Genomic DNA, 21,274 nt, shown 5'->3' with positions numbered 1-21,274 from the left:
AAGCCTAGACTCGCGCGTGAACAGTCACACGCACGCGCGCACACAAATTACAATGGAACAGCCCAATACAGCCATCGTGACAGTCTGGTTGCATATTCAAAAATTCATTAAAAATCATTCTTAAAAGTTGATGCCAAGCTTTCAACACAATCCTCTTCTCGGACACCTACTTTACCTCTGGGCCAGTTTTTACCCAGATTTACTGTAATATTACTCAGAAATCACAGTAAACTCATATTCAGTGCAATACAGTCAATGCACTACAATTATGTTTATTTCAAAAATTCATTAAAAGTCATCCTGAATAGTTGATGTCCAACTTTCAACACATCCCTCCTCTAGGACACCTACTGTACCTGTGTGCCAATTTTCATCCAGATTTACTGTAGAATTCCTCAGAAATTAAAGGGTACTTGTATCCAATGCAGTCGGCCAATACAGTAGAATTATGTCAATTTTCAAAAATTCATTAGAAATCATCCTGAGTAGTTGATGTACAACTTTCAACACATCCCCCCTCTGGGACACCTACTGTACCTGTGTGCCAAGTTTCATCCAGATTTACTGTAAAATTCCTCAGAAATTAAAGGACATTTATATGCAATTCAATACAGCCAATACACTACAATTATGGAAATTTCAAAAATTCATTAAAAATCACCCATAATAGTTGAGGTCCAACTTTCAACACTTTCTTACTCTGGGCGTCCTACCGTACCTCTGGGCCAAGTTACATCCAGATTTACTGTAGAATTACTCAGAAATTAATGGACATTTATATGCAATTCAATACAGCCAATACACTACAATTATGGAAATTTCAGAAATTCATTAAAAATCATCCTGAGTAGTTGAGGTCCAACTTTCAACACATCCCTCCTCCGGGAAACCTGCTGTACGTCTGGGCCAAGTTTCAGCCAGATTTACTGTAATATTCTTCAGAAATTGCAGGGAACTTATGTTCAGTGCAAGAAAGGCTGAAAGACGACCACCACTGAACAAGACACACAAGCTGAAATGTCAAGACTGGGCCAAGAAATATCTCAAGACTGGTTTTTGTAAGGTTTTATGGACTGATGAAATGAGAGTGAGTCTTGATGGGCCAGATGGATGGGCCCGTGGCCAGATTGGTAAAGGGCAGAGAGCTCCAGTCTGACTCAGACGCCAGCAAGGTGGAGGTGGAGTACTGGTTTGGGCTGGTATCATTAAAGATGAGCTTGTGGGGCCTTTTCGGGTTGAGGATGGAGTCAAGCTCAACTCCCAGTCCTACTGCCAGTTTCTGGAAGACACCTTCTTCAAGCAGTGGTACAGGAAGAAGTCTGCATCCTTCAAGAAAAACATGATTTTCATGCAGGACAATGCTCCATCACACGCGTCCAAGTACTCCACAGCGCGGCTGGCAAGAAAGGGTATAAAAGAAGAAAAACTAATGACATGGCCTCCTTGTTCACCTGATCTGAACCCCATTGAGAACCTGTGGTCCATCATCAAATGTGAGATTTACAAGGAGGGAAAACAGTACACCTCTCTGAACAGTGTCTGGGAGGCTGTGGTTGCTGCTGCACGCAATGTTGATGGTGAACAGATCAAAACACTGACAGAATCCATGGATGGCAGGCTTTTGAGTGTCCTTGCAAAGAAAGGTGGCTATATTGGTCGCTGATTTGTTGTTGTTTTGTTTTTGAATGTCGGCGAGGATTCCGCACGGCACTCCACTCCATTCACCTCGCGAATCTCCGCTCTCTTCCAAACAAAGTCGACGAATTACTGCTCTTAAACCGGACTAACAAGGACTTTGCACGCTCTGCTGCCCTCTGCTTCATTGAAACCTGGCTCAGTGAGCGAGTCCCAGACGCTGTCTTAAATCTGCCGGGCTTCCAACTTCACCGGGCGGACCGCGAAACAGAGCTCTCAGGGAAAACAAAGGGTGGTGGAGTCTGCTTCTACATTAATGAAGGTTGGTGTACTGATGTCACAGTGTTACAGAAACACTGCAGCCCACACTTGGAAAGTTTTCTCATCAACTGTAAACCTTTTTATTCACCGCGGGAGTTTTCTTCCTTCATGCTGGTCAGAGTTTACATCCCTCCACAGGCCAACGCGAACAACGCACTGTGCGAGCTGGCTGACCAGATTACTACCCTGGAGAGGAAATTCCCGGATTCCTTTACAATTATTCTTGGGGATTTTAACAGAGCAAACCTAAACTACGAACTCCCTAAATACAGACAGCATATAGACTGCCCCACCAGGGACAACATCATACTGGATCACTGCTACACCACTCTAAAAGATGCCTATCGCTCTGTGCCCCGGGCAGCTTTGGGACATTCTGATCACTGCATGGTCCATCTTATTCCAGTTTATAGGCAAAAACTCAAACGTGCCAAGCCTGTAGTCAAAACTGTGAAGAAGTGGACTAACGCAGCAAAGCAGGAACTGCAGGACTGTTTTGACTCCACTGATTGGACTGTTTTTGAAGCTGCATCTAAGAACCTAGATGAGCTCACGGACACTGTGACATCATACATCAGTTTCTGTGAAGACGTGTGTGTGCCAACAAAGACCTTTTGCACATACAACAACAATAAACCATGGTTCACTCCTAAACTCCAACATCTTCGTAAGGCCAAGGAGGACGCCTACAGAAGTGGTGACAGGGCCCTGTACAAGCAAGCCAGGAACACACTGACCAAGGAGATCAAAGCAGCTAAAAGGATCTACTCCCAGAAGCTGGAAGAACGGCTCTCAGCCAACGACCCTGCGTCAGTGTGGAGGGGCCTGCAGGAAATCACCAGCTACAGACGCCCCCCACCCACTATTGAAGCAAACAAAGACCTGGCCAACGAGTTAAACACTTTCTACTGCAGGTTTGAGACGGACAGACTCCCACGCCCCACCCTCCCCTCCCCAGGGACATTGCTTCAGACATTGACCCCCAACACACCTTCCACCTCTCCCCCCTTCACCCTGCCCCTCCCCAATCAAGACTCAACGACCACCCCCACCCTCCCCAATCCAGACTCAACGACCACCACCACCCTCTCCATCCCAGACTCAACGACCTCCACCACACCTCTCACCCCCCTTTCCTCCTCCCTGAAACTAAGAATACACACTCAGGATGTGAGCCGACTATTCCAGAAACAGAAGCCCAGGAAAGCCCCCGGACCAGATGGCGTCTCACCCTCCTGCCTCAAAACCTGTGCTGAACAGCTGGCTCCCATCTTTACTCGCATCTTCAACAGATCCCTGGAGCTGTGTGAAGTTCCCTCCTGCTTCAAACGCTCCACCATCATCCCTGTTCCCAAGAAACCCACCATCACAGGACTGGATGACTACAGACCTGTCGCCTTGACGTCTGTGGTCATGAAATCCTTCGAACGACTGGTGTTAGCCCATCTGAAAGACATTACAGGCCACCAGCTGGACCCTCTGCAGTTTGCCTACCGGGCAAACAGGTCAGTGGATGATGCAGTGAACATGGGGCTGCATTACATCCTGCAACACCTCGACCGCCCGGGAACTTATGCCAAGGTCCTGTTTGTGGACTTTAGTTCGGCTTTTAACACCATTGTGCCTGAACTTCTCTCCTCCAAACTCTCCCAGCTCAGCGTGTCACCAGCTACCTGTCAGTGGATCACCAGCTTCCTGACAGACAGAAAGCAACAAGTGAGGCTGGGGGAGATCACCTCTGAAACTCGGTCCCTCAGTATTGGTGCCCCTCAAGGATGTGTCCTCTCACCACTACTGTTCTCCCTCTACACTAACGACTGCACCTCCAATAACTCTGCTGTCAAACTCCTAAAGTTTGCAGATGACACCACTGTCATTGGCCTCATTCAAGATGGTGATGAGTCTGCATACCGGCAGGAAGTTGAGCGGCTGGTACTCTGGTGCAGTCAGCACAATCTGGAGCTGAACACTCTTAAGACTGTAGAGATGACAGTGGACTTCAGGAGACATCCCTCAACTCTGCTCCCCCTCACCATATCAGACAGCCCTGTGTCAACTGTGAAGACCTTCAAGTTCCTGGGTACAACCATCTCCCAGGACCTGAAGTGGGAGACCAACATCAACTCCATCCTCAAAAAGACCCAGCAGAGGATGTACTTCCTGAGACAACTGGGGGAGTACAGTCTTCCACAGGAGCTGCTGATCCAGTTCTACACTGCGGTCATTGAGTCTGTCCTGTGCTCCTCCATCACAGTCTGGTATGGAGCAGCCACTAAACAGGACAGGAGCAGACTGCAGCGGACTGTACGGGCAGCAGAAAGGATCATCGGCGCCCCCCCTGCCCTCCATCCAGGATCTGTACCTCTCAAGAACCAGGAAACGGGCAGGGAAAATCATCGCAGACCCCTCACACCCTGCACACAGACTTTTTGATCTGCTGCCCTCTGGCAGACGGTACAGAAGCCTGCAGACCAGGACCACCCGACACAGGAACAGTTTCTTTCCCCTCGCCATCTCCCTTCTTAACAGTTGACCTGTCACACTGCTCCCACTGCCAGACTGCAGCTGCACCTTATGTACATTTTGTAGTATTCATTCCACCTCATTCATTGCTGTATTTTATGTATATAAGGTTAGATTCGTTATTTATAGTTGGTTTACATAGCTTTGTGTATGTATGTGTAATGTGTATATATAGACACTTGTGTGTGTGTGTGAGATTTACATTGCTGTGCTTGAGAGCCACCATCTACCGGAACCAAATTCCCTGTATGTGTCTGCACATATACTTGGCCAATAAACACGATTCTGATTCTGATTCTGATTCTGAGATGTATATTTGTGAATGTGGAGATGTTATATTGGTTTCACTGGTAAAAACAAATAATTGAAATGGGTATATATTTGTTTTTTGTTAAGTTGCCTAATAATTCTGCACAGTAATAGTCACCTGCACACACAGATATCCCCCTAAAATAACTAAAACTAAAAACAAACTAAAAACTACTTCCAAAAACATTCAGCTTTGATATTAATGAGTTTTTTGGGTTCATTGAGAACATGGTTGTTGTTCAATAATAAAATTATTCCTCAAAAATACAACTTGCCTAATAATTCTGCACTCCCTGTAGGTCTGTTGACAGAGCTCTGTACAGGTCTGCTCGAGCTGACCTGAAAAGGGGTCCCACCTGTCCAGGAACAACACATGGCATGGAATAATAGACATCATAAACCACAGAGGCAGAACTGTGAAAACAGAAAACCTGAGTGTGCAGCTAGCAGAGGACATAAACAGCTTCTTTGCCCGCTTTGAAACACAACAACAGCAGCATTCATCTGCCTCAGCCCTGCTCCCATCCTCATCCTCACCTGGTTCCTGCACCGCTCCATTCACTGTAACGGAGCACGATGTCAGATGTGTGTTCCTAGCAGTGAACCCCAGGAAGGCGTCCAGACGGAATACGTGGTAAAGTGCTAAGACCATGTGCCCACCAGGTCCCCCTCATCTCCACCAGAATCTTCAACCTCTCACTGGATGAAGCAGCCATCCCATCCTGTCTAAAATCAGCCACAATCATCCCAGTACCAAAGAAGTCTCCCATCACCAGCCTGAACTATTATTGCCCTGTGGCCCTCACACCGGTAATCATGAAATGCTTTGAGAGACTAGTCCTTCAGCACACCAAGGATTACCTCCCCCCAGAATTCGACCCCCACCAGTTTGCATACCGTGCAAACAGATTCACAGAAGATGCCATCACCCTCCACTCGGTGCTGAGTCACCTAGAACAGCGGCAGAGCTACGCCAGAATGCTCTTTGTGGACTACAGCTCACCCTTCCACCACTCGCCCATTGAGAGCCTACTAACTTACTGCATCACAGTATGGTACAGCAGCTGCACTAAGGCGGATAGAGCCACCCTCCCAGCATGTTTGCAATGAGTAGGAGATGCTCTGTATCTCACTGTACAACTGTATAGTGACAAAGGTATTGGGTTCTTTTCTAAAAATTGCTATAAACAGAGGAACCCAAACTGATGAGAAGTGGCGAATATTTTTTTTCAAATGACTATTTTTAGTGGATGTTTGATATAGAAGCAGAATGACAGAATGTTAAAAGAAGTTACTTTTAGTCATTCTAAGCTGGGCATTGCGTTCTCTGGCTGTTCAAAGCCATGGAACTTTAGACTTTCCAAGCAAATAATGATGGCCATACTGATGTTCTTTTCAGTACATTTTACTTCATGTTCATTTTCATTTTTATGATGTTTCTATTTTTACATAATTCCTCCCACATAGCAAAATTGGTATGGCCTGGATCTGTCCCACACAATGTGCTTACACATGGCCTGCGTACCGCAAAGAATGACGGCCCTATGGTGGCCCAGATCTGGTTTACCAGAGGTGGCCCACACATGAGCCAGCACAAGGCCAGTTGCAGACACACTGCTGGCCCTGTGCTGGCCAGGAACAGTTTCAGCTCTGGCCCCAGATGTCAGCCTAATGTGTACCTTAGCCATGTAAGCCATGTAATAACAACATGTGTTGGAACATAATAGTGCAAAAGTAACATGACGAAACTCTGTTCAGACAGTGAATGGACTGATTCTTATACAGCACCTTTTTACTCACCCATATTACTCAAAGTGCTCTATACAACATGTCACATTCACCCAATCAGGCCAAATGTGGCATGCCATCACATAAACAGTGCCATCTTACCATGCCAGAAGTCAGCCAGCAGTGCCGGCTTGACACCAGATCCAGGCAAGACCCGTCTGCTATGTGGGATGACTTGTTCTTTTGGCATTTTAGTTGTGGATTATGTTTGGACTGTGTCTCTTGCCCTTTCAGTATTGTTTCCTTGTGCTTCTAAGTGTCCCTTTGTTTCTTTTTAGGTTATGTAGTATGGGTTAGAGATATTTTGTATGTTATTTTTGTTTAATAAATCCGCCTTTTGGATTATTCCCTGATGTGCCTGAGTTCTGTTATTTAGTGTCACTTTGAAAGGACACACATCCAGCATTGACATATAATTGTTCTTTCAATTTTTGATAAAGATTACAGTGAATTGAGATGTAACTTGGCCCAGAGGTACGGTAGGACGCCCAGAGTAAGAAAGTGTTGAAAGTTGGACCTCAACTATTATGGGTGATTTTTAATGAATTTTTGAAATTTCCATAATTGTAGTGTATTGGCTGTATTGAATTGCATATAAATGTCCTTTAATTTCTGAGGAATTTTACAGTAAATCTGGATGAAACTTGGCACACAGGTACAGTAGGTGTCCCAGAGGGGGGATGTGTTGAAAGTTGTACATCAACTACTCAGGATGATTTCTAATGAATTTTTGAAAATTGACATAATTCTACTGTATTGGCCGACTGCATTGGATACAAGTACCCTTTAATTTCTGAGGAATTCTACAGTAAATCTGGATGAAAATTGGCACACAGGTACAGTAGGTGTCCTAGAGGAGGGATGTGTTGAAAGTTGGACATCAACTATTCAGGATGACTTTTAATGAATTTTTGAAATAAACATAATTGTAGTGCATTGACTGTATTGCACTGAATATGAGTTTACTGTGATTTCTGAGTAATATTACAGTAAATCTGGGTAAAAACTGGCCCAGAGGTAAAGTAGGTGTCCGAGAAGAGGATTGTGTTGAAAGCTTGGCATCAACTTTTAAGAATGATTTTTAATGAATTTTTGAATATGCAACCAGACTGTCACGATGGCTGTATTGGGCTGTTCCATTGTAATTTGTGTGCGCGCGTGCGTGTGACTGTTCACGCGCGAGTCTAGGCTTTCAATCAGGATATAAAGCGAAAAGACGCTACCGTAAAGACTGGTGTAAAAGCGCAAGGGAATTCATGCGGCGGATAGGAGGCGGCTGGCTTGACCGCGGCTCACAAATGACGGCTCACTTTACCGCGGTGCCGCGGAAGGAGGATCGGAAACTGGCGTGGCTGGCAGCTTTAAGACTCAAACACCCTCCAAAGAGAGTTTATGTTTGCTCCTTTCATTTTATCGATAAAAAGCCCACAGAGCTACACCCCGACCCGGAGCTTTATCTGGGCTATGACCGACCCCCACCGAAGAAAAGAAGAAGGCTCACTCGGACCACTTTGAGTGTGACAGCTTCCAGTAATACGAACAAAAACACAGAATCTGTACCCGGTAAGTGAAAGTGTAAATGTGGTTTGCCACCGTTTCGCATTTTAAACACGCAATTCTTTGCTTTTACTAAATAATAGCCTATGGTGAATGGCGTTAGTATCAGCACTAGCTGGTTATTAGCAGCAAAGTCTAAATTTTAACGAAAGTTTATAATAATAATAATAATGCCAAAAGATTAGCTCCAAGGGCTGTAAAAGTCTTAGGTTTGTGTTTATAAAGAACATGTTTTTTCAAGTCGAGAAAACTCAAGTAAAAACGTTAAAGGCAACCTTTGCAAAATACCAACAGTTGTGACTTTTTTTAGAATGTAAAATAAAATCTAATCACATTAATTGAATAAAATTGTGACAAATTTTTAGGGGACTTAGGAACATTTTATGTTGACATTTATGATTTTGCATTTGTGTGAAAAAATGTAGAATGAGAAATTTCACTCAAAAATATAATAAGCTAAGTGACACTTTACAGTTTCTCTTATGCTAACAGTTTGACTGTACATCATATTTTTGTCTTATTCAGACTCCACAGTGTTCTGTTCAGTGGAATTAGACCAGGCCAGCATCTCCACACAACCCCCTGAGCCACATCTGCACTCAGTCCACACACAGTGGGAGGATCCTTCGCAACAAGACCATCAATACTGCAACAGGTCTCGCAGAAAAGATGTGCAGGATAAGATGACTCAGTGTGAAGAAGTTGCATATTTCATTCTTCAAAATGATGCAGACGCTTTGCTGTACACTGGGATAGCCTTAGAAACATTTAACACACTTGTGTCGACACTGGAAGGATATGACAACAATGAATTTACCATGCCTGTCCGAGATCAAGTCCTCATGACACTTATGAAATTAAAGAGTAACCGTGTAATAGGTGACCTAAGCCACCAGTTTCATATATCACAAAGCATGGCCAGCAAGATCATCTCACACTGGTTAGACAAGCTGGAGGAAGTTCTCCGACCATTAATTCCATGGCTGCCAAAAGAAACTATTCAAGCAACTATGCCTGAAGCCTTCAAGAAGAACTTTCCAAATAGTACATGCATTATAGACTGCAGTGAGACCCTTTTACAGAAACCCAGAAATCTGGGCTCATGAGGGGAATCATACAGCCATTATTATTCACACAACACAGTCAAATATTTGGTTGCTGTTGCACCATGTGGACTAATCATGTTTGTGTCTGCGGCATATGGCGGCCGATGTAGTGACAAATTTATCACAATGGACTCTGGAATATTAACATACCTAAAACCTGGTGATGAAGTCATGGCAGATAGAGGTTTTACAATTAAAGACTTACTCTTTGAGAGAAAAGTTAGATTAGTAATACCCGCTTTCACAAAAAAACGTAGACCGCTAACTGAGGAACAGGTAACATACACACGTCGGATTGCAAATGTAAGAATCCATGTTGAAAGAGCAATCAGACGCTTGAAAGTCTACAAAATACTTTCACAAATTGTTCCTATAAGCATGGCTCCTAAAGTAGACAAGATACTGAGAATATGTGCTGCTCTAGTGAACTTAAGAGAGGATCTCATTCGTGATACACAATAATTGTGTATGTTATGAACAATTGTGGACTCGGGGATATTAAGATGGTTACTCAGGACATAAAGTTGTGTAGTGTAATGTGATTATTTTCAAATTTGATGTACATATATGTAGAGAGTAAATAATTCCAGGTCTCACTTTTTTATCTTGTGTTCTAGATGAAAGGTTATGTGATACAGTGTGTGTGTGCGTATGTATGTATGTATGTATGTGTATATATAAAACAATTGCAATCAATCAATTGAACAATTATTACTTTTTTATTCAACCACAATGTGATAAATTTCTTAAATGAAAAAAAAATGTTTTTCTCAAATCTACAATAATTAGTTGTGCATTCTTGACATTTTTTTGTGTTGGAAGATTACAGAAATACAGAACTATTCACAACATTTAATGTTGTCAGTTTGTCATTCATTTCCCACCATATGTTACAACTACGTACATTTTAGTTGTATTGAAATATTTAACAGATTTCATATTGAATGTCTCCTTTCATTCACAAGACAGAGACCAAACTCTGCAGACATGTTGGTGTCTGACTGTCCCATTTATAGTTGTAACATGTATTAAAGCTTGCCCATTATCTTCAAGTATCTCTCATTTAACTGAAACCGTCCTGCTGCATACTCCTCTACAAGTCGAGGTAAGAAATATGAGAAGTAAAACCCTCTCAAGCGTTTTACTTGTTCCTTTACAAATGCTTCATCATATTGCACTGTAAATGAAACATGCTCAGTAGGTGTCCAGATCACAAGTGTGGCAGTCTTGAGCCCTGTGCAAAACATTGTAAGTTGCACTTGCATGTAATAGCCTCTGCTGCCAGTTTTCTGCAGCTGCAGTTCTCCATCTACCAGTTTGATATCGCTGCATTTCTGGGTAAGCTGCTCCGTGAGTGAAGGATAAGTCTGTACAGGACATTTTATTTCTAGAAGCACATCTGAGTCAATGACCCCGTCAGGACTCGCAGAGAGCCATGGCTCCTGGATGCTAATAACACTACCCATGTGAAGGATGTTCATACCCTGTTCTTTCAGCTGATGACAAGCTTTAACTTCATTTTCTTTACCATAGTTTGTTTCATAATTCCCACGAAAGGAAGGGTACATGTGCTCAGATAAAAATTTGTCATTTTTTGTGGTGGCACGTACTGGAACTTTTTTAGCAGAGCTTGCTGTAAGTCTGATTTTCCTGCAGTTGTGCCACAAATCAGATGCACTTTGCTCTTTTGTTTCTTCTTGTAATTGTTCTGCTTGCTCTTCAGAAACTTGAATGTATGCCTGGTAGAATGCCCTGCATGGATTACAGCTTAGTTTGTAACTGTGTGCTTGGTGTGGCTGAAAAAATTGCTCATCAACTTTACTGTTGCGGTGAGGACCTGCAGATGGCGAGGCATTGTAACACTTTCCAATTAATGTGTTCTTGAGGAGGAAAAGTGGCTTCACTGGTGCTTTGCTAACACTGTCAATAAAGTCTTGATGTGTAAGGTGATATGGTGTGTTAGGGAGAGATTGTGTCACTGCAGTCCGGGAGTTCACATCGTACTGCTGCTCTGCCCTGTGATGTCTGAAGTTTATCTGGCTTAGACGTTTAGGTTCAAGGTTCTTTGCTGTCCCTGCATTCCACCTGCGCTGCTCGTCTGTACACGCAAGCCCTGTCTTTCCACTGATCGCAGCATTCTGCACCTGTAACAAACATTAATAGTTTTTTCTCACTGTCAATACTCAAGATTTAACATAATGAGGAAGTTTACACTAACAAAAGCAGTACACGGTTGGTGTCCTGCATGTTATAGATATGACCCTGGGTCAATACACCTGAATCATATCCAAAACAGATATAAACACTGGCAAAGTCACCCATATTATCCATTTCATATTAATAGTCAGTTACTTTTTGATGCAGAAATATACATTCACAGTCTAATTTTAGTAGTGTGTGTGTACAAATATACATATATATAAACAAACATGTATTATACTACTCTGTGTCACTTCTTATAACTATAGTTGTTCTTGTCTTGTAAATTGACCTTAATGTGCAGTCTTTTATTTTTTTTTATATTTTATCTTCATGTGATTGTACAGCATACAGCCCACACAAAGTTAACGAGTGGCTTTCACATGTAAACAGTGCTCCACGTAATACTTGGCTAGATGGCAGTAGCGTGACTCCTTAATCACAGCCTTTGACCAGTCCAGTGTTTCTGTGTTACGTTTCGGTGTTGTCAGTGTTTTGTTTTTGGCGTGACTGTTATGTGTTTCCTGTTTTACTTTGAAAGTCTGTGTTATCTTAGTCTTTTCAGTTTACGTTTCCCTGTCTCGTCAGTTCTGAGTTGCCCCAGCTGTGTTTCCCTCTTGTTGTCCATTTTCCTGATTGCTCCCTCTAGGTATTTAAACCCTGTGTTTCAGTGTGTCATGGTCGCGATCTCCCCCGTGTTGTAAATAGTTTGGTGTTTTGTTGTAAATAAATAGTCTGTTGTAAATAGCTGTGAATGGGTTTGTTAATATTTTCGTTTGAGACACCTTCGTTTTGGGATTTTGGTGGAGAGCTTTAGTTTTTTTCTCGTGTGTGTTTTTTTCTTATTTCTATTTTCATACGTTGCACGCCGGTTGCCTAGGCCGGGGTGTAACATTCTGTTTCAGTGATTTAAACATTGTGATATCCAGATAAGTGATATACCTTCCACAGAATAGCAGCCGCATGGCTACATGATCTCCCTAATCCGGCGATACAGGAACAGCCGACTGTCTCCACTACTCCACTTTCTCTTAGCATTGCCCATGCTAAGTGTTTCGCTTGATTAATACTCTGGCTCGGCTCTACAGCTGCTTTAAGAAAAATAAAGTCGCCTTGTTTGTTGAGCAGTACTTTATCAATTTTGTTGCTGTGCAGGTAATTATACGCCTCGGTGCTCTTGTAATTACGTAATTCCTCGCCATCAACGCCTTCGGAAAATACAAGGTAATTAATAATGTCGATGTAGCTAACATCGGGCCATAGTTTCATGTCATCTACCCACTCCGTGAGAAGTGACGGGTGAGGCACTGCAACTGAACTGTCCTCGCTGCTTTTTAAAACATCTTTACTGTGTATCCACCTTCAATGTGTTGCCATTTACTCCAGGTAAAACAAACTGCAGTGAGAGAAATCTTTATCAACAGTGAAGGTGTAACCCCGCAACTGTCAACAACAGCGCAAGCGGAAGTAAAAAACCGGCTTCCGCTATGAATCGGGGTAATGGCGCGAAATCAGAAATACTGTGGATAGAGATTGAAAATGTGACGTCACTCAGGGGTAAAACCGCAAAGAATTCTGGGAACTCGTGGCAAGAGGTACTAGCGCACGCAGGCTTTCAATTGAAATCAGTCACACAGCGATAAAAAGAAACACAAAAAATGGCAAGAAGCTGTTGTATTATTAACTGCAATAGCCGGTCGCAGACAGGAAGCATGTCACATTCGATTAAGGTGGGGAGTGGAATGTGAGTCTTACCATCTAATGACTCCATGATAAAATTGTTAGCTCGGCGCCCTGTTGTTTCCATAACTCCTGAGCAGGTCTTCAAGGTGTATGCTGCCGTGCCCTCTGTAACTCCAAAGAGCTCAAAAAACTCTGTTCTTGCCAAGGACTTATTGCTTTGCTCGTCGAGAACAACGTACGCCTTAACAGCTTTCTCTCTCTGGCCAGCTGGATAAACTCTGACAAGACAGATTTTGGAGCACGACTTTGCTCTGACGGTAGACCCACAAATGTCTGTGCATTTTGCTGTGACAGCTTGAGGAGCTTCTTCTCCTTGCTCCCCGCCTTGCTCTCTTGCGGTTACAGGAGTCTCTGATATCCAGGGGGCCAGCCCTGGGTGTAGCGCAATAGGATGGTTCTCACTCTTGCACTCTCTGCACTGAACGTTTTTGTGGCAGTCTTTTGCTAGATGAGTGAACGAAGCGCAGCAATTAAAGCAAATATTATTGTCTCTAAGATAAGCTTTCCTTTCATCCAAAGACTAACTCCTAAACCCACGACAGTTTCTGAGGGGGTGTGGTTTGTTATGGAGTGGGCATTGTTCATCTGGTTCGGCCCTCCTCTTCCCTGAGGGGCTGGCTTGCATGCTTTTAGAGTTTGAGGAGACTTCTGTCTTTTTGACAGAAATGGGTATTTTCATGTTTGATTTGAAGGGGTGTTCTGGCTTCCCTGTCCTCCAACCACTTGTAAGAGGGGCAAAGCTTGGATCATTGAGCGTTTTGGCTTGATCACAAACAAACTTTGCAAAGAAGGAGAACAGTGGGTAAGACGCTTGATGATTTTCTTTGTAACGAGATGCTAAAGAGACCCACTTGTCATGCAGGGAGTATGGCAACTTTTGGACGATTGGAGTGATGCCCCGAGATGTGTCCAGGTAACTGAGGCCTGGTAGGAACCCATCGGCCCTGGCGGCTTCAAGCTCCAAGAGAATGTCTCCCAGCTCTCTCAGCTTTTGATTTTCTCGATTTGAGATTCTTGGAAAATCATCCAGTTTCTTTAGGAGAGCTTCTTCAATTGCTTCTGGCGATCCATAGCAGTCTTCCAACCTTTGCCATACCATTCTTACACCTGCAGCTGCATCGTGTATGTGGACTGCTCGTATCCTCTTAGCATGCTCTGATGACTTTGGTCCCAGCCATTTACATAGCAGATCAAGCTCCTCTCTTGACGTCAGTTTTAAGTCCTCTGTAGAACTGTGGAAAGATTGCTTCCAGGCCCAATAATTTTCTGGCTGATCGTTGAACCTTAACAACCCAGAGCTTATCATCTCTCGCCGTATTAGATACTTGGCCAAGTCTGTGGTCGATGATGAAGTGGGCTCGTCAGTCCTGGCAGCACCTGTATGAGACTTAGGCAGTTGGTAGCTACTGCTGTATTGTCTCATATCATGTGACTGTGTCTGGTGTCTGTGGGTATCCCTGGATGGATTTAAGCTGTGTGCATGTTCTTGCTTGAACGGGGCTGTCCTGCAGGGGCTTTGAGTACGAGGGTAATAGGGAGTGGCATCTTGACTCAATTTGGGTGTTCTCTGAACAGGCAAGTCGTATTTGCTGATCTCATCACTGTCGACTGGTAGTTGGTGCATCAGAGTTGGCATGAGTTCTGGTAGCTCTGAGTTTTGCTGAGGTTCAGGGCTTGGATTATGCTCAACGTATTAATTTTTCAGGCTAACCCGATCTAACTCCCCAAATTCGTTCTCAACAGCTGCTTCAAGGACATTCGCTTCAGCAATAGCAGCTGCAGCCGCGCTCTCAAGCCTCAAGGTATGCAAACTGGCTTGCAGCTCTGCTTTCTTCCTAGCAGCCTCAGCTGCTGCTTTTTGTTGTTCTTCCTCAATATATGCTTGTGCTTTTAACATATCTGCCTCTTTTTGTGCAAATAGTGCTTGAGCACGTGCAGCCTCTGCTTTTGCCCGTGCTCTGGCTGCAATGGCACTGGCTGAAGAGCGCTGACTGGCACGTGAGGTGTTGGAGCATATTGACCGCGTCTCAAGCGTGTCGTCGTTACTATCCATTGTAGCTGCCTCTGGATCAAGGACTTCCTGACAAATAGACCACAGTCTGTCAGACTCGGCCCCCACCGGTCCAGCACCATCACACTCAGCACCGGGTCTCCACAAGGATGTGTTTTGAGTCCCCTCCTGTTTACGCTCTACACATCCGACTGCTCCCCTACCCATCTCTCAAACACCATCATAAAGTTCGCGGATGACACCACAGTGGTTGGACTCATCTCAAGGGGGGATGAGTCGGACTACAGAGATGAGGTCAACAGACTGACTGAGTGGTGTTCAGTTAACAACCTCCAACTGAACACCACGAAAACTAAAGAACTTATCTTGGACTTCAGGAAGGGCAGAGCAGACCCGGCCCCACTTTACATTCACGGGAGCTGTGTGGAGAGGGTACACTCCATGAGGTTTCTGGGCGTGCAGATATCTGATGACCTCTCCTGGACTGCAAATACTACAGCGGTGGTTAAAAAGGCCCAGCAGCGTCTCCACTTTCTGAGAGTGCTCAGGAGGAACAACCTGGAGGAGAGGCTGCTGGTGACATTTTACAGAGCCACCATAGAGAGCATCCTAACGTACGGCATAACAACATGGTATGCAGGGTGCTCAGCTGCGGACAGGAAAGTACTGCAGAGGGTCATCAACACAGCCCAGAAGATCACTGGCTGCTCTCTGCCCAGCCTGGAGGTCACTGCAAACTCTCGGTACCTCAGCAGAGCTGGCAATATCATCAAGGACCACTCTCACCCCAGCAACCAACTGTTTGAACTATTACCGTCAGGCCGACGGTACAGGTCACATAAAACCAGGACAAACAGATTCAGGGATAGCTTCTTTCCCAGAGCTATCACCGTAGTAAATAAGCACAAAAACAATTGAACCTATTCCATACCGTCACTGTCATTATATTATGCTGCTATTCATACTGTCATCATATTAATGCTGCTATCCTGTATATATTGTACATACTATTGTTTGAGTACTTACGATTGTTTTTTTTGTACTTTTTATATTTTACATTTATTATTGAAACTTGCACCAAGGGAGTGGCACTCCAATTTCGTTGTACTCTGTACAATGACAATAAAGGCTATTCTATTCTATTCTATTCTAGCTTAGAAGAAACAGAAGAAACTGTGTTTTCACGCAGATCCACTTTTCTGTAGGTAGCCGTGTTGGGACGATGCCTTTTTACTATTCTGCCCTCACTAAGGTGTGATGCTGGTTTCTAGCTTGGCAGATAGCTAACAGGTCCACAATAAAAGTACGACAATACACTCAACAAAAATATGCAATATGTTGTGCAAAAATTCAATTATTATTAAAAATACAAACAGAATAGGACAATAAAAAGAGATTGAGGATAATATGGCAAGATCTTATAACAATATCCTACAATTAAAGAATAAGAACATGTGGTCTAAAACCACTATGAAGCAAATACATTAGGCTCAAACATGAAAACAGAAATATAGGAAAATATCTTTTAAATAACTACCCCATCGGCTATTCAGTTTTGAAAAAGGGCGCTATGATACACAAGGGTTTTTTTCCATTACAAAAATGAGGAAAAGCCAACCAAAAATCCACCTTCAGCTAAGCAATTGCTGATTTCACAGAAATCCAAAATAAAAGCATATAGGTGTGCCTTATGGCCATTCAATTTAGCAAAAGTCACCATAACCCAGATGGCTAAACAGAACTGTAAAAACATAACTGTAATAAAATACAATGATACAGTAAAACCTGACTTGTAAACTGTAAAATGTGTGCACGATGATAAAACATGTAGGAGATATATGCAATATCTCCTACATGTACTGTATACTATATATTGCAGGGGTCTCAATCTCTAACTTTCTGGTGAACCACTACAATACATGTCATCTTGTGACATTACAGTAATAAAATTTGACAAATTAAAATGAACCTAATGCATTTTTTAAAGTTGATTTTGGATTCAAATAATAGAAAAAATGAATAAAAGGTGGAAAAACTGCTTTCATTGTTCACATGCACACATGCTGACTGAGGAAATGGGAATGCTTATAAATGGTCTCCAGACTGCCACTCTGAGACCTCTGCAGAAATGCATTTCACAAGTGTTTAGAAAAATATTGCCTCAGTTGTAATAGGAAAACACAGAAACACAAAGAAGTACCTCAAATTGCATTACAGTGGTATTTCACCAAAGACTTTTTCTTGGAACTCAGTTTCTAAACACCTGAAACCTTTGCTGTGACATTCACATGGGAACACTTTAGTCTTAGTTCACAACTCAAATATAATCTGTTGTAAAACAACAATAGCTTTTAAGCCATTGTCCGTGAATCAAACCTTTATATAATGTCCATAACCCACACATTTGATTCCAACATACTGTTCATCTCTGATCTGAAGTCAGGATAGCTGTCATAATTTATCGACAGCTCCAGTACACACCCACATGTGTGTGCCACAGGTCGTCTCTGGAAACCTTTAAGTTCGTTAAACCCAATGATGTCCACTCTCTCCACCGGCGTGCCACTGATGATGAGGGGCTTGTAATTCCTCGCCTGCTTTGTAGTGAAGTCCACGATCAGCTCCTTAGTCTTGCTGATGTTTAGGAGGAGATTATTCTCCTGGCACCAGGTCTCCAGGTTCCTAATCTCCTCCAGGTAGGCCGTCTCGATGTTGTCGGAGATCAGGCCCACAACAGCAGTGTCGTCAGCAAACTTGACAATGGAGGTGGTGTCGGATGTGGCTACACAGTCATAAGTGTACAGTGAGTATAGCAGGGGGCTTAAAACACAGCCCTGAGGCACTCCAGTGCTGAGTGAGATGGAGGGGGAGACTTGTTTTCCCACCCTCACTGATTGGGGTCTGTCTGTGAGGAAGGTGAGGATCCACTGACACAGTGATGAGCTGAGTCCTAGATCCGTCAACTTGGTGAAAAGCTTAGAGGGAATTATTGTGTTGAATGCTGAACTGTAGTCCTCGAACAGCATCCTAACATAATTCCCTCTGCCAGTGTCCAGGTGACTCAGGGATGTGTGGAGCAGGTGAGATATGGCGTCGTCTGTGGAACGATTAGTCCGGTAAGCAAACTGAAGTGAGTCGATGGTGGGAGGAAGTGAAGAAGTGATGTGATCTCTCATCAGTCTTTCAAAACACTTCATCACAATTGAAGTCAGTGCTACTGGACGGTAGTCATTGTGGCAAGCGGGCTGTTGTTTCTTTGGAACAGGGACAATAATGGACTGTTTGAAGCACGTGGGAACCACAGCTTGGGCCAGGGAGAGGTTGAAGATCTCCGTGAACACCGGTGCTAGTTGATCAGCGCAGGCTCTAAGGACCCGGCCAGGGATTGCATCTGGTCCTGCTGCCTTCCTGGTGTTCACCCTCCTGAAGGTGTTCCTCACGGCATGCTCTGTGATGACGAATGCATTTTCTTCACTGGTGCACTCCGAGCGCGCGCAGCCGTTTGTTGTTTTAATTGCTGCGGCGTCGAAGCGAGCATAAAACGTGTTCAGCTCATCAGCCAGTGAAGCATCGGCATTCATCATTGAAGAAGCTGGTCGTTTATAGTCCGTTATAGTCCGCAGTCCTTTCCACAGGCTCCTAGAGTCGCACTGTCGTAGCTGTGACTCTAGTTTTTCCCCGTAGCTCCGCTTTGCCTTTCGGACCGCGCTGCGCACGTTGTAGGACGCAGCCTTGTATAGGTCCATATTACCGGAGACAAGCCCTTCATTGTAGGCAGCGGTGCGTGATCTCAGAGCGTCGCGGATGTTTTTATCCACCCACGGCTTCTGGTTGGGAAACATTCGGATGATAGTTCTTTCTGCTGTGTCGTCCGCTAGTTTCCCGATAAATCCCACAACCGCTTCCGTAAACATGTTGATGTCATCAGAGCTGCGCCGAAACATGTCCCAGTCTGCGTCATCCAGTGCGTCCTGCAGCGCGGCCACCGATTGGACCGTCCAGCGAGCGACCTCCCTCCTGATTGGTGGTTGCTGCTTTAGCCTTTGTTTGTAAGCAGGTATGAGGAAGATGGCGGCATGGTCCGATTTTCCAAATGCCGGCAGGGGCTGAGCCTTGTAACAGTTCTTGAACGGGGTGTAGCAGTGGTGCCCCGGGTGGGGCAGTTGATGTGCTGGTGAAGGTTGTGAAATGTCCGTTTGAGATTCAATCTGTTAAAATCTCCCATAACAATGAGTGCGGCATCTCGGTGAAGTGTTTGTTGATGTGTGAGAGCCTCATGTAGCTCACATAAGGCAGTGTCCGAGTCTGCGTGAGGCGGAATGTAAACAGTGCAGGCAATGACCGCAGTGAATTCCCGAGGGAGATAGAAAGGGCGACACTTAACGATCAAAAGCTCCAGATTGGGCGAGCAAGAGCGTGTGAGTGGGGAGATGTTTGTGCTGTCGCACCATCTGTTGTTCACCATCAAACACACTCCACCACCTCTTTTCTTCCCCGACTCCATTGTCCTGTCCATGCGGTAAACCGAAAAGAATCCCGCCGGCTGCACGGCGTGGTCTGGTATCGCTAGGTTCAGCCAAGTCTCGGTGAAGCAGAGGAGGTTGCAGTCCCGAATGTCTCTCTGGAACTTGATTCTGTCTCTGAGGTCATCAAGCTTGTTCTCAATGGATTAAACATTGGCAGGATAATGGGCATGGGTGCGCGGTGTGCGCAAGCCCGTGGCCTGTTCCTGATGCCGGCTCGTTTCCCTCGAGGCCGTCGCTTAGGGTCGCGTCCTTTGTTCTCTCTCAGGATCTCCTTTGGCCAGGTTAGGTCCGGAGTTAAACATGGTGAAATGTTCGTGTATTGCAGACCAATAGAAACCAGAGTGTCTCTACTGTAGCGGATTTGCATGATGCCCATGCAAGATTATGGCAGATATAGCAAAAAGTGACGAATATACAGTGGGGCAAAAAAGTATTTAGTCAGCCACCGATTGTGCAAGTTCCCCCACTTAAAATGATGACAGAGGTCAGTAATTTGCACCAGAGGTACACTTCAACTGTGAGAGACAGAATGTGAAAAAAAAACCATGAATCCACATGGTAGGATTTGTAAAGAATTTATTCGTAAATCAGGGTGGAAAATAAGTATTTGGTCAATAACAAAAATACAACTCAATACTTTGTAACATAACCTCTGTTGGCAATAACAGAGGTCAAATGTTTACTATAGGTCTTTACCAGGTTTGCACACACAGTAGCTGGTATTTTGGCCCATTCCTCCATGCAGATCTTCTCGAGAGCAGTGATGTTTTGGGGCTGTCGCCGAGCAACACGGACTTTCAACTCCCGCCACAGATTTTCTACGGGGTTGAGGTCTGGAGACTGGCTAGGCCACTCCAGGACTTTCAAATGCTTCTTACGGAGCCACTCCTTTGTTGCCCGGGCGGTGTGTTTTGGATCATTGTCATGTTGGAAGACCCAGCCTCGTTTCATCTTCAAAGTTCTCACTGATGGAAGGAGGTTTTGGCTCAAAATCTCACGATACATGGCCCCATTCATTCTGTCCTTAACACGGATCAGTCGTCCTGTCCCCTTGGCAGAAAAACAGCCCCATAGCATGATGTTTCCACCCCCATGCTTCACAGTAGGTATGGTGTTCTTGGGATGCAACTCAGTATTCTTCTTCCTCCAAACACGACGAGTTGAGTTTATACCAAAAAGTTCTACTTTGGTTTCATCTGACCACATGACATTCTCCCAATCCTCTGCTGTATCATCCATGTGCTCTCTGGCAAACTTCAGACGGGCCTGGACATGCACTGGCTTCAGCAGCGGAACACGTCTGGCACTGCGGGATTTGATTCCCTGCCGTTGTAGTGTGTTACTGATGGTGACCTTTGTTACTTTGGTCCCAGCTCTCTGCAGGTCATTCACCAGGTCCCCCCGTGTGGTTCTGGGATCTTTGCTCACCGTTCTCATGATCATTTTGACCCCACGGGATGAGATCTTGCGTGGAGCCCCAGATCGAGGGAGATTATCAGTGGTCTTGTATGTCTTCCATTTTCTGATGATTGCTCCCACAGTTGATTTTTTCACAC

Source organism: Astatotilapia calliptera, chromosome 14 (genome assembly GCF_964374335.1).
Source record: "Astatotilapia calliptera chromosome 14, fAstCal68.1, whole genome shotgun sequence".
Taxonomy (NCBI): Eukaryota; Metazoa; Chordata; class Actinopteri; order Cichliformes; family Cichlidae; genus Astatotilapia; species Astatotilapia calliptera.
Note: the sequence above shows the minus strand (reverse complement) of the source record.